Source organism: Plectropomus leopardus, unplaced genomic scaffold, assembly GCF_008729295.1.
Source record: "Plectropomus leopardus isolate mb unplaced genomic scaffold, YSFRI_Pleo_2.0 unplaced_scaffold1736, whole genome shotgun sequence".
In the NCBI taxonomy this organism is placed as follows: Eukaryota; Metazoa; Chordata; class Actinopteri; order Perciformes; family Serranidae; genus Plectropomus; species Plectropomus leopardus.
The window spans coordinates 408-13,395 of NW_024618676.1; the positions used below are offsets into that span (position 1 = coordinate 408).

Consider the following 12,988-nt stretch of genomic DNA (forward strand, 5'->3'; position numbering starts at 1 on the left):
TAAAGCTGTTTTGAGCAGTTTTTGGGACATGTCTAATTATGACATTTTTGCCTTACTATAGCCTTGGATTTTTGATCATTTTTTCAACTTTCCAAATTATGTTGTTTTTGGCTATTTTTGCAACTTTCTGTGCTATGGCGTGTCTTTGCAGGGTATTCTATGCTATTTTACGCTTTTTTGAGCAATTTTTGAGACATGTCGAATTTTGAGTTTTTGCCTTACTATAGCCTTGGATTTTTTGTCATTTTTTCGACTTTCCAAATCATGTTGTTTTTGGCTGTTTTTGCAACTTTCTATGCTATGGCGTGTCTTGGCAGGGTATTCTATGCTATTTCACGCTTTTTTGAGCAATTTTTGAGACATGTCGAATTTTGACATTTTTGCCTTACTATAGCCTTGGATTTTTTGGTCATTTTTTCGACTTTCCAAATCATGTGTTTTTGGCTATTTTTGCAACTTTCTATGCTATGGCGTGTCTTTGCAGGTATTCTAAATGCTATTTAAAGCTGTTTTTTCAGCACTTTTTGGGACATGTCAAATTTTGACATTTTTGCCTTACTATAGCCTTGGATTTTTGGTCATTTTTTCGACTTTCCAAATCATGTTGTTTTTGGCTGTTTTTGCAACTTTCTATGCTATGGCGTGTCTTGCAGGTATTTAAAGGTATTTCAAGCTGTTTTTCAGCACTTTTTGGGACATGTCGAATTTTGACTTTTTGCCTTACTATAGCCTTGGATTTTTTGGTCATTTTTTCGACTTCCAAATCATGTTGTTTTTGGGCTGTTTTTGCAACTTTCTATGCTATGGCGTGTCTTTGCAGGTATTCTTTAAAGGTATTTCAAGCTGTTTTTGAGCAGTTTTTGGGACATGTCAAATTTTGACATTTTTGCCTTACTATAGCCTTGATTTTTTTTTGGTCATTTTTTCGACTTTCCAAATATGTGTGTTTTTGGCTGTTTTTGCAACTTTCTATGCTATGGCGTGTCTTTGCAGGGTATTCTATGCTATTTCAAGCTGTTTTCAGCACTTTTTGGGACATGTCGAATTTTGACATTTTTGCCTTACTATAGCCTTGGATTTTTGGTCATTTTTTCGACTTTCCAAATCATGCTGTTTTTGGCTATTTTTTGCAACTTTCTATGCAATGGCGTGTCTTTGCAGGGTATTTAAAGGTATTTCAAGCTGTTTTGAGCACTTTTTGGGACATGTCAAATTTTGACACTTTTTTTGCCTTACTATAGCCTTGGATTTTTGGTCATTTTTTCGACTTTCCAAATCATGTTGTTTTTGGCTGTTTTTGCAACTTTCTATGCTATGGCGTGTCTTTGCAGGGTATTCTATGCTATTTCAAGCTGTTTTCAGCACTTTTTGGGACATGTCAAATTTTGACTTTTTGCCTTACTATAGCCTTGGATTTTTGGTCATTTTTTCGACTTTCCAAATCATGTTGTTTTTGGCTGTTTTTTTGCAACTTTCTATGCTATGGCGTGTCTTGGCAGGTATTTTAAAGGTATTTCAAGCTGTTTTCAGCACTTTTTGGGACATGTCGAATTTTGACATTTTTGCCTTACTATAGCCTTGGATTTTTGGTCATTTTTTCGACTTTCCAAATCATGTTGTTTTTGGCTGTTTTTGCAACTTTCTATGCTATGGCGTGTCTTTGCAGGGTATTCTAAATGCTATTTCAAGCTGTTTTCAGCACTTTTTGGGACATGTCAAATTTTGACTTTTTGCCTTACTATAGCCTTGGATTTTTGGTCATTTTTTCGACTTTCCAAATCATGTTGTTTTTGGCTGTTTTTGCAACTTTCTATGCTATGGCGTGTCTTTGCAGGGTATTTAAAGGTATTTCAAGCTGTTTTCAGCACTTTTTGGGACATGTCAAATTTTGACTTTTTGCCTTACTATAGCCTTGGATTTTTGGTCATTTTTTCGACTTTCCAAATCATGTTGTTTTTGGCTGTTTTTGCAACTTTCTATGCTATGGCGTGTCTTTGCAGGGTATTCTATGCTATTTCAAGCTGTTTTCAGCACTTTTTGGGACATGTCAAATTTTGACTTTTTGCCTTACTATAGCCTTGGATTTTTGGTCATTTTTTCGACTTTCCAAATCATGTTGTTTTTGGCTGTTTTTGCAACTTTCTATGCAATGGCGTGTCTTGGCAGGTATTTAAAGGTATTTCAAGCTGTTTTGAGCAGTTTTTGGGACATGTCAAATTTTGACATTTTTGCCTTACTATAGCCTTGGATTTTTGGTCATTTTTTCGACTTCCAAATCATGTTGTTTTTGGCTGTTTTTGCAACTTTCTATGCTATGGCGTGTCTTTGCAGGGTATTCTATGCTATTTCAAGCTGTTTTCAGCACTTTTTGGGACATGTCAAATTTTGACATTTTTGCCTTACTATAGCCTTGGATTTTTGGTCATTTTTTCGACTTTCCAAATATGTTGTTTTTGGCTGTTTTTGCAACTTTCTATGCTATGGCGTGTCTTTGCAGGGTATTCTTATGCTATTTCAAGCTGTTTTCAGCACTTTTTGGGACATGTCAAATTTTGACATTTTTGCCTTACTATAGCCTTGGATTTTTGGTCATTTTTTCGACTTTCCAAATCATGTTGTTTTTGGCTATTTTTTGCAACTTTCTATGCTATGGCGTGTCTTGGCAGGTATCATTTAAATGTATTTCAAGCTGTTTTCAGCACTTTTTTGGGACATGTCAAATTTTGACATTTTTGCCTTACTATAGCCTTGGATTTTTGGTCATTTTTTCGACTTTCCAAATCATTTGTGTTTTTGGCTGTTTTTGCAACTTTCTATGCTATGGCGTGTCTTTGCAGGGTATTTAATGCTATTTCAAGCTGTTTTCAGCACTTTTTTGGGACATGTCAAATTTTGACTTTTTGCCTTACTATAGCCTTGGATTTTTGGTCATTTTTTCGACTTTCCAAATCATGTGTTTTTGGCTGTTTTTGCAACTTTCTATGCAATGGCGTGTCTTTGCAGGTATTTAAAGGTATTTCAAGCTGTTTTCAGCACTTTTTTGGGACATGTCGAATTTTGACATTTTTGCCTTACTATAGCCTTGGATTTTTGGTCATTTTTTCGACTTTCCAAATCATGTTGTTTTTGGCTGTTTTTGCAACTTTCTATGCTATGGCGTGTGTCTTTGCAGGGTATTCTATGCTATTTCAAGCTGTTTTCAGCACTTTTTGGGACATGTCGAATTTTGACTTTTTGCCTTACTATAGCCTTGGATTTTTTGGTCATTTTTTCGACTTTCCAAAATGTGTTTTTGGCTGTTTTTGCAACTTTCTATGCAATGGCGTGTCTTTGCAGGGTATTTAAAGGTATTTCAAGCTGTTTTGAGCAGTTTTTGGGACATGTCGAATTTTGACATTTTTGCCTTACTATAGCCTTGGATTTTTGGTCATTTTTTCGACTTTCCAAATCATGTTGTTTTTGGCTGTTTTTGCAACTTTCTATGCTATGGCGTGTCTTTGCAGGGTATTTCTATGCTATTTCAAGCTGTTTTCAGCACTTTTTGGGACATGTCAAATTTTGACTTTTTGCCTTACTATAGCCTTGGATTTTTGGTCATTTTTTTCGACTTTCCAAATCATGTTGTTTTTTGGCTTTTTTTGCAACTTTCTATGCTATGGCGTGTCTTGGCAGGTCATTTAAAGGTATTTCAAGCTGTTTTCAGCAGTTTTTGGGACATGTCGAATTTTGACATTTTTGCCTTACTATAGCCTTGGATTTTTGGTCATTTTTTCGACTTTCCAAATTATGTTGTTTTTGGCTGTTTTTGCAACTTTCTATGCTATGGCGTGTCTTTGCAGGGTATTCTATGCTATTTCAAGCTGTTTTCAGCACTTTTTGGGACATGTCAAATTTTGACTTTTTGCCTTACTATAGCCTTGGATTTTTTGGTCATTTTTTCGACTTTCCAAATCATGTTGTTTTTGGCTATTTTTTGCAACTTTCTATGCAATGGCGTGTCTTGGCAGGTATTTTAAAGGTATTTCAAGCTGTTTTCAGCACTTTTTGGGACATGTCAAATTTTGACTTTTTGCCTTACTATAGCCTTGGATTTTTGGTCATTTTTTCGACTTTCCAAATCATGTTGTTTTTGGCTGTTTTTGCAACTTTCTATGCAATGGCGTGTCTTTGCAGGGTATTTAAAGGTATTTCAAGCTGTTTTTCAGCACTTTTTGGGACATGTCGAATTTTGACTTTTTGCCTTACTATAGCCTTGGATTTTTGGTCATTTTTTTCGACTTTCCAAATCATGTTGTTTTTGGCTGTTTTTGCAACTTTCTATGCTATGGCGTGTCTTTGCAGGGTATTCTATGCTATTTCAAGCTGTTTTCAGCACTTTTTGGGACATGTCAAATTTTGACTTTTTGCCTTACTATAGCCTTGGATTTTTGGTCATTTTTTCGACTTTCCAAATCATGTTGTGTTTTTGGCTGTTTTTGCAACTTTCTATGCAATGGCGTGTCTTGCAGGTCATTCTAAGGTATTTCAAGCTGTTTTGAGCAGTTTTTGGGACATGTCGAATTTTGACATTTTTGCCTTACTATAGCCTTGGATTTTTTGGTCATTTTTTCGACTTTCCAAATCATGTTGTTTTTGGCTGTTTTTGCAACTTTCTATGCAATGGCGTGTCTTTGCAGGGTATTTTAAAGGTATTTCAAGCTGTTTTTGAGCACTTTTTGGGACATGTCGAATTTTGACATTTTTGCCTTACTATAGCCTTGGATTTTTTGGTCATTTTTTCGACTTTCCAAATCATGTTGTTTTTGGCTGTTTTTGCAACTTTCTATGCTATGGCGTGTCTTTGCAGGGTATTCTATGCTATTTCAAGCTGTTTTCAGCACTTTTTGGGACATGTCAAATTTTGACTTTTTTGCCTTACTATAGTCTTGGATTTTTGGTCATTTTTTCGACTTTCCAAATCATGTTGTTTTTTGGCTGTTTTTTGCAACTTTCTATGCTATGGCGTGTCTTTGCAGGTATTCTAGGCTATTTCAAGCTGTTTCAGCACTTTTTGGGACATGTCAAATTTTGACTTTTTGCCTTACTATAGCCTTGGATTTTTGGTCATTTTTTCGACTTTCCAAATCATGTGTTTTTGGCTATTTTTTGCAACTTTCTATGCTATGGCGTGTCTTGCAGGTTATTTTAAGGTATTTCAAGCTGTTTTCAGCACTTTTTGGGACATGTCGAATTTTGACACTTTTTGCCTTACTATAGCCTTGGATTTTTTGTCATTTTTTTCGACTTTCCAAATTATGTTGTTTTTGGCTGTTTTTGCAACTTTCTATGCTATGGCGTGTCTTTGCAGGTATTCTATGCTATTTCAAGCTGTTTTCAGCACTTTTTGGGACATGTCAAATTTTGACATTTTTGCCTTACTATAGCCTTGGATTTTTTGTCATTTTTTCGACTTTCCAAATCATGTTGTTTTTGGCTTTTTTTGCAACTTTTTCTATGCAATGGCGTGTCTTTGCAGGTATTTAAAAGGTATTTCAAGCTGTTTTCAGAGCACTTTTTGGGACATGTCGAATTTTGACATTTTTGCCTTACTATAGCCTTGGATTTTTGGTCATTTTTTCGACTTTCCAAATCATGTTGTTTTTGGCTATTTTTGCAACTTTCTATGCTATGGCGTGTCTTGCAGGTTCTTTAAAGGTATTTCAAGCTGTTTTGAGCAGCACTTTTTGGGACATGTCAAATTTTGACTTTTTGCCTTACTATAGCCTTGGATTTTTGGTCATTTTTTCGACTTTCCAAATCATGTTGTTTTTGGCTGTTTTTGCAACTTTCTATGCTATGCGTGTCTTTGCAGGGTATTCTAAAGGTATTTCAAGCTGTTTTGAGCACTTTTTGGGACATGTCAAATTTTTGACATTTTTGCCTTACTATAGCCTTGGATTTTTGGTCATTTTTTCGACTTTCCAAATCATGTTGTTTTTGGCTATTTTTTGCAACTTTCTATGCTATGGCGTGTCTTTGCAGGTATTTTAAAGGTATTTCAAGCTGTTTCAGCACTTTTTGGGACATGTCGAATTTTGACTTTTTGCCTTACTATAGCCTTGGATTTTTGGTCATTTTTTCGACTTGCAAAAAATATGTTGTTTTTGGCTGTTTTTGCAACTTTCTATGCTATGGCGTGTCTTTGCAGGGTATTCTATGCTATTTCAAGCTGTTTTCAGCACTTTTTGGGACATGTCAAATTTTGACTTTTTGCCTTACTATAGCCTTGGATTTTTGGTCATTTTTTCGACTTTCCAAATCATGGTGTTTTTGGCTGTTTTTTGCAACTTTCTATGCTATGGCGTGTCTTTGCAGGGTATTCTAAATGCTATTTCAAGCTGTTTTTCAGTTTTTGGGACATGTCAAATTTTGACTTTTTGCCTTACTATAGCCTTGGATTTTTGGTCATTTTTTTTCGACTTTCAAAATCATGTTGTTTTTGGCTGTTTTTGCAACTTTCTATGCTATGGCGTGTCTTTGCAGGGTATTCTATGCTATTTTTCAAGCTGTTTTCAGCACATTTTTTTGGGACATGTCAAATTTTGACTTTTTGCCTTACTATAGCCTTGGATTTTTGGTCATTTTTTCGACTTTCCAAATTATGTTGTTTTTGGCTGTTTTTGCAACTTTCTATGCTATGGCGTGTCTTGGCAGGTCATTTAAAGGTATTTCAAGCTGTTTTCAGCAGTTTTTTGGGACATGTCAAATTTTGACATTTTTGCCTTACTATAGCCTTGGATTTTTGGTCATTTTTTCGACTTTCCAAATCATGTTGTGTTTTTTTGGCTTTTTTTTGCAACTTTCTATGCTATGGCGTGTCTTTGCAGGGTATTCTATGCTATTTCAAGCTGTTTTCAGCACTTTTTGGGACATGTCGAAATTTTGACTTTTTGCCTTACTATAGCCTTGGATTTTTGGTCATTTTTTCGACTTTCCAAATTATGTTGTTTTTGGCTGTTTTTTGCAACTTTCTATGCTATGGCGTGTCTTTGCAGGGTATTCTATGCTATTTCAAGCTGTTTTTTTCAGCACTTTTTGGGACATGTCAAATTTTGACTTTTTGCCTTACTATAGCCTTGGATTTTTGGTCATTTTTTTCGACTTTCCAAAATCATGTTGTTTTTGGCTGTTTTTGCAACTTTCTATGCTATGGCGTGTCTTGGCAGGTCATTTAAAGGTATTTCAAGCTGTTTTCAGCACTTTTTGGGACATGTCGAATTTTGACACTTTTTGCCTTACTATAGCCTTGGATTTTTTGGTCATTTTTTCGACTTTGCAAATCATTTGTGTTTTTGGCTGTTTTTTGCAACTTTCTATGCAATGGCGTGTCTTTGCAGGGTATTTATGGTATTTCAAGCTGTTTTCAGCACTTTTTGGGACATGTCGAATTTTGACTTTTTGCCTTACTATAGCCTTGGATTTTTTTGGTCATTTTTCGACTTTGCAAATCATGTGTTTTTTGGCTTTTTTTTCAACTTTCTATGCTATGGCGTGTCTTGCAGGTATTTAAAGGTATTTCAAGCTGTTTTCAGCATTTTTTGGGACATGTCAAATTTTGACTTTTTGCCTTACTATAGCCTTGGATTTTTGGTCATTTTTTCGACTTTCCAAATCATGTGTTTTTGGCTGTTTTTGCAACTTTCTATGCAATGGCGTGTCTTTGCAGGTTATTCTTTAAAGGTATTTCAAGCTGTTTTGCAGCATTTTTTGGGACATGTCAAATTTTGACTTTTTGCCTTACTATAGCCTTGGATTTTTGGTCATTTTTTCGACTTTCCAAATCATGTTGTTTTTGGCTGTTTTTGCAACTTTCTATGCTATGGCGTGTCTTGGCAGGTCATTTAAAGGTATTTCAAGCTGTTTTGAGCAGTTTTTGGGACATGTCGAATTTTGACATTTTTGCCTTACTATAGCCTTGGATTTTTGGTCATTTTTTTTTTTCGACTTCCAAAAAAATTATGGTGTTTTTGGCTGTTTTTGCAACTTTCTATGCTATGGCGTGTCTTTGCAGGGTATTCTATGCTATTTCAAGCTGTTTTCAGCACTTTTTGGGACATGTCAAATTTTGACATTTTTGCCTTACTATAGCCTTGGATTTTTTTTTCATTTTTTCGACTTGCCAAATCATTTGTGTTTTTTTGGCTATTTTTTTGCAACTTTCTATGCTATGGCGTGTCTTTGCAGGTATTTAAAGGCTATTTCAAGCTGTTTTCAGCAGCTTTTTGGGACATGTCAATTTTGACATTTTTGCCTTACTATAGCCTTGGATTTTTGGTCATTTTTTCGACTTTCCAAATATTTGTGTTTTTGGCTGTTTTTGCAACTTTCTATGCAATGGCGTGTCTCTTGCAGGTCATTTAAAGGTATTTCAAGCTGTTTTGAGCACTTTTTTGGGACATGTCGAATTTTGACTTTTTGCCTTACTATAGTCTTGGATTTTTGGTCATTTTTTTTTTCGACTTTGCAAATTTATGTTGTTTTTGGCTATTTTTTCAACTTTCTATGCTATGGCGTGTCTTGGCAGGTATTTAAAGGTATTTCAAGCTGTTTTGAGCAACTTTTTTGGGACATGTCAAATTTTGACTTTTTGCCTTACTATAGCCTTGGATTTTTGGTCATTTTTTCGACTTGCAAAATATTTGTTTTTTGGCTGTTTTTGCAACTTTCTATGCAATGGCGTGTCTTTGCAGGTTATTTAAGGTATTTCAAGCTGTTTTCAGCACTTTTTGGGACATGTCAAATTTTGACTTTTTGCCTTACTATAGCCTTGGATTTTTGTCATTTTTTCGACTTTCCAAATTATGTTGTTTTTGGCTGTTTTTTGCAACTTTCTATGCTATGGCGTGTCTTGGCAGGTCATTTAAAGGTATTTCAAGCTGTTTTGAGCAGTTTTTGGGACATGTTAAATTTTGACATTTTTGCCTTACTATAGCCTTGGATTGATTTTTGATCATTTTTTCAACTTTCCAAATTATGTTGTTTTTGGCTATTTTTGCAACTTTCTATGCTATGGCGTATCTTGGCAGGTCATTTAAAGGTATTTCAAGCTTTTTTGAGCAGTTTTTGGGACATGTCAAATTTTGACATTTTTGCCTTACTATAGTCTTGGATTTTTTGTCATTTTGTCGACTTGCAAAATTATGGTGTTTTTGGCTGTTTTTGCAACTTTCTATGCTATGGCGTGTCTTTGCAGGGTATTCTATGCTATTTCAAGCTGTTTTTAGCACTTTTTGGGACATGTCAAATTTTGAGTTTTTGCCTTACTATAGTCTTGGATTTTTTGTCATTTTTTTGATTTTCCAAATTATGTTGTTTTTGGCTATTTTTGCAACTTTCTATGCTATGGCGTGTCTTGGCAGGGTATTTTAAGCTATTTCCAACTGTTTTGAGCACTGTTTGGGACATGTCAAATTTTGACATTTTTGGTCATTTCTTCGACTTGCCAAATATTTGTGTTTTTGGCTATTTTTGCAACTTTCTATGCTATAGCGTGTCTTGGCAGGTTATTCAAAGGTATTTTAAGCTGTTTTGAGCAGTTTTTGGGACTTGTCAAACTTTGGCCTTACTATAGTCTCGGATTTTTGGCACTTTTTGCAATGATGACAAAAGACGAGAAACATCATGATTAAGCATATCAAAAAAATGCCAAATTTTGACATGTCCCAAAAATGGCTGAAAACTGTGGAGTCGTGTCACAGTAGAGTTAGTCGGAAAAAAACAGCCAAAAACTTTTTTCTGGCATTTTGGGTCATTTTGGAAGACATACTACACTTAAACGTTTCTCTTTTTGCAGATTTTTGATGATATAATGTCCATTGATGTTTTTTTAGAAATTTTTTACGACAAGTTATACAATGATGTTCTTGAGCCTCTTTGAAGACTATGATGATTTTCATAATTTTTGACCACATACCATTTTATGACACTTTTGTGCAATTTTCCCATTCATGTGTGCTTATATAAATACCAAACATATATATATATATATATATCCAAGTAGTTAATTATAATTATGTAGCTGTCTGTGTTTTCAGGAGGAGAGGTGGCAGGTGGAACTACAGAGAGAAAAACTGAGACAACAAGAGGACCGACTGAAGGTAAACTTTATTCTAGCATTAAATTACAGAAGAAACAAACTTTTCCAATCAACAATTTAAATACATCCAGATTTAAAGTTCAATTCAAACTGTTTTAATTCCACAGTAAAATGTCCAAACTTTAGAGCTGATGAAATCTAAATGATCCAGTCTGATTTTTTAATACCAGCTGGTGTGAACTTTTTGTTTTTGAATAGTAAAATACACTTTAATTGACTTATTGACTCCAATTTTAAGCTTTAAACCCTCTTGTCGTCTTTGTGCCTCATGGTTCATACGACCGTAGTCTGCGTGCAGTGATGTGAACATGTAACATGTGAACATGTAACATGTGAACATGTAACATGTGGACATGTAACGTGAACATGAAGACGAAGCCTGAGCGTGTGAGCGGTGACGAGAGTGAAAACCTGACTGATGTTTGTTGTTTGGTTGTTGAGGCTCGTCTGCGCTGCAGTTTGTGGAACCAGCAGGAGAATCTGGAGGTGAGACGACTGGAGACGGAGGACAGCTTACAGGGACTGAAGCGCCGGCTGGACCAGCTGGACTCACTGCTGACAGACACACAATAACACACACACACCACACACCACACACACACACACACACACACACACACACACACACACAGAGTCCTGTTAGAGGGTGTGCATTCTAAGATGGAAATAAACATAAACGCGACCGTCTACACTGAAGTGAACGTTAATGTCGATGAAACAGCGTCATCGTGACGTCCGTTCTGTCGCTGCTCGGGACAAGTTCAGATGTCCTCATATCTGAGAACTTAACCCTTTGAGCCCTAAGAAATTAGTTTGACTCCTTTAAAAAACGTGGGGACAATGTAACAAGCAACTACACAAGATGTGGCCCAACAATTCTCACACGCAAAAAAACGTAAACAAGGTACATAAAAAATTACTGGCAAATATGCAAGAAGAAAGTCCAAAACAAACAAGAAAATTACTTTTAAAGTGCTGAAAATTGAAAAATATACACAAACGTATTTAAGAAACATTCTGTTACATAACTTTAAATATTAAAATCATTATGATCACAAGTATAATCTGGATCATTTTGAAATAATCCCCCCCTTTTATTTAGACTAATTTCCAGACCCCCCTCCATGTTTTTGAAACCAGTCTGCTCCGGTTTCAAATGTTCAAAGAGATCACGAAAGGCGTCTGAAGGCGATACACGCTCTAAAGGGTTAAAGCACGTTATCATCCGTGTTGAGGCTAAAAATTTCAAAATCATTTTTGTTTTGAAACATGTTTACAAAAATGTTTACAATTTCCAGACAAACATCCAAAATGTAAAATCATAAAAAATTCTCCAGAACAGCAACCGCATCAACTTTTTTCTACACGAGTTAAAAAAACTGAATTTCAACCTTATGCACCTTAAATTATGCATCAGCCAATCAGAGGACACAGATCACAGCTGATCAAAGTTCAGCATTACTCAGCTGATTATAAACAGCCGTTAATAATCAGCCGTTTATAAACAGCCGTTAATAATCAGCCGTTTATAGTCAGCTGTTTATAGTCAGCTGTTTATAAACAGCCGTTAATAATCAGCCGTTAAGAATCAGCCGTTAATAATCAGCCGTTAAGAATCAGCCGTTAATAATCAGCCATGTATAATCAGCTGTTTATAAACAGCCTGGTCTCTGCAGACTTTTCTCAGCTGGCAGTGAAAGGGTGAAACGGTGTCTGATCTGGGCCTGGAGCTCCACAGGGGGACAGTGACGAGTGTGTTGGGACAGACGTTGGGACAGACGTTGGGACAGACGATGGGACAGACGATGGGACAGACGTTGGGACTGTGGGCTGACTCGCTCTGTAAAGACTGTAACCTGTTTTAAATTAAAGAACTAAAACACAATAAAATGGATCAGTTTAACATCAACATCTGTCTTTTATTGTCCGTATTTTGGGTGACATTAATGAACATCTGTCCTCAACTACTGTGGCCTTTAAACACTTTTATTCATTTATTTACTGTTTCTGTTTGTTTTCATCTGTTGCCACTTTAACCCTTTAGAGCCTGTTTGTTATTAAAACATTCTATATTCCATATCACGATATAACAATATTGGAATATCCATGAGGACTTCCACTCTAATATCTCGTCGTGATTTAATTTCTGTCTATGGCCCCGCCCTGCTGATTGTCAGGTCCTGAATGCAGCGTTAACGTGACAGTCACTGAATATTTCGGATGTCTGCGAACGCACCGTCTGCAGCTCGTGGTGCCTTCAGGGAAACAGGTTTGTTTCTGTGAATTAAACAAACACACCTGCTGATCCTGAGCTGTCCGCCCCGAGTCCTGTCTGTCAGGAGACACGAAGCTCTGCACCCACTGCGTCTCACAGCCTGACTCCAGGTGATCCGGGTGTTCTGCCGCTGTGTCACCTCTCTGTCGTCACAGTTACTGTTGCTAAGCAACTGAGCACCTCTGGGCTGCAGCAGCTGCTGTTCACCTGCTGGAGGAGACACTGAAGGACAGACAGGTAAGTGTCTTCACAGAGGACAGTTTATCTGAGACAGACAGCAGTCTTCAGGTAAACAAACCTGCAGGTCTCCATGGCAACAGGCGTCCAACAGTCTGAGACACAGAGACGTTTGACTCATCAGCTTCTGTCTCACCGAGTCACTGAGCTGCGAGTCTTTGGACACGTCAACCAGCAACGTCAACAGGCAACGCAGCAACACGGCAACTCGACACGACATCCTGAGACACAAAGAGATAGAGACAAAGAGAGAGGGACAGTTCACAACAGCAGCAATTTGTCTAGTCTCGTGTGTGTGTGTGTGTGTGTGTGTGTGTGTGTGTGTGTGTGTGTGTGTGTGT

At 36.6% G+C, this 12,988-nt stretch overlaps 1 long non-coding RNA gene across 1 annotated transcript; it reads right to left on the minus strand.

Annotated features, from left to right (window-relative positions):
• Positions 1-10,126: 10,126 nt before the first annotated feature.
• Positions 10,127-12,862, minus strand: LOC121964823. The gene is made up of 3 exons (XR_006107415.1): positions 12,709-12,862; positions 12,434-12,632; positions 10,127-10,687 (listed from the first exon to the last, which is right to left on the minus strand). It is a non-coding gene; the product is annotated as an uncharacterized LOC121964823 (long non-coding RNA).
• Between the last annotated feature and the right edge of the window lie 126 nt (positions 12,863-12,988).